The sequence below is a fragment of the Manacus vitellinus genome, unplaced genomic scaffold (genome assembly GCF_001715985.3).
Source record: "Manacus vitellinus isolate BGI_N305 unplaced genomic scaffold, ASM171598v3 scaffold_132_pilon, whole genome shotgun sequence".
Lineage (NCBI taxonomy): Eukaryota > Metazoa > Chordata > Aves > Passeriformes > Pipridae > Manacus > Manacus vitellinus.
Window position 1 is genome coordinate 215,677 of NW_021938965.1, and position 1,727 is coordinate 217,403.

Sequence of the window (1,727 nt, forward strand, 5' to 3'; positions counted from 1 at the left end):
AAGACAAGTGCCAAAAAATACTCATGCACACAAAATATCTTTTATTACAGTGAGAATAATAATAATAGTAATAAACTTAGTAAGAGGAATTAAAAACTAAAAAAGAATACAAAGTAACTATCTTATCGGGTGGCATTAAAACAAATACTACGAACAGTATTTAATACAGTATTAACAAGTGAAAAAGGGATACTAGAAAAGGATCTTAACACAATATTATGGATAACACGATATTGGTTAGTAAAAAGGGAAACTAAAGGAAAAAAACACTATAAAAAAAAAGGGGAATTAAAGGAACACAAAAAGGATATTAAAAAAGTTTGTTCTCTCAGTTGCTTCCTATCAATAAACTGTGCTTACCCACACAGACAGGCCAGGGCTGTCAGGATCTGCAGCAGCCGGTCGGTACCCATGCTTAGCGGGCGTCCCCGCGGAGCAACAGAGTCTCCATGGCAGGATGAGGATCACTCAACTCAGCAGCTCTGACACCCCATTTTTATCAGTTCCACATTACACTACGTAGGGCCAGTACACAGTATAAGGTGATGCCTGAATGGCAGCCAAACACCACCTAAATCATCACCTAATGGCAACAGTCTGTGCATGCCCTACTTGTAGGGCAAGGGGCGAGCGACCCCTGCCCACAGAATCTTCTTCCCATCATCATCTTTCTCACCCCTTATGTATGACCTCTACCATTGTGTTTCAAGGGTAGATGTCTCTATCTGACAATATGTAGCAAAACCAAGGAAGAACTCAGCTCTGATAATAGGGGATATCAGGCTGACCTGCTAAAAAGCACAATGGACCTCACAATTAGCTTGTGCCATGAAGGTACATTGTACCATACTCTAGCTGGTTTCACATCCTAATATGATTCCGTTCTCACGCCTCTATGCTCCACTGATCATCTAATTCAAAAGTACCCCCTTACACTGTGACATCACATCCTCCTCTGTGACATCATACCTCCCTGTGAAATCACATCCTCCTCTGTGACATCACAGCTCTCCTATGACATCACATCCTCCCCTGTGACATCACATAATCCTCTGTGTCATCACATCATCCCTGTGACATCACATCCTTTTCTGTGACATCACATCCTCCTCTGTGACATCATGCCTCCCTCTGACATCACATACTCCTCTGTGACATCACATCCTCCTCTGTGACATCACAGCTCTCCTGTGACATCACATATTCCTTGGTGACATGGCATGTGTCCTATGGCATAACATCCACCTTTGTGACATCACATCCTACTCTGTGACTTCACAGCTCCCTGTGACATCACATCCTCCTCTGTGACATCACATCCCCCTCTGCGACATCGCATGTCTGCTATGACATCACATTCTCCTCTGTGACATCACATCCTCCTCTGTGACATCACAGCCCCTCATAGCTCTCACAGCCCTTCACAGGCCCTCATGGCCCCTCACAGCCACTCATGGCCCTTTACAGCCCCTCACAGCACCAGATGTGGGGATTCTCCCAAAGGAGAAGGGATCAGGCCCTGCTTGTCCTCCTTTTAGTTGGGTCATTTTATATCAATGAGTAAAGAAAGGTTGAAATGAAACAGTTTACACCATTTCCCTCTGCTTTAATTTGGGGGGTCTGAAGCTCTCTGCTGACGGTGGCCTGAGTGTGACCATCAGTGCAACCCCCCAGCCCCCTTTGTTTCCCCCCCCATCATTCCTGGTTCCAAAGCCCCCCGGCTCTGG

At 45.3% G+C, this 1,727-nt stretch overlaps 1 pseudogene; it reads left to right on the forward strand.

The window, feature by feature from the left end:
• The window catches only part of LOC108638853, a 200,105-nt pseudogene that overhangs the window by 91,008 nt on the left and 107,370 nt on the right, over nucleotides 1-1,727 (forward strand).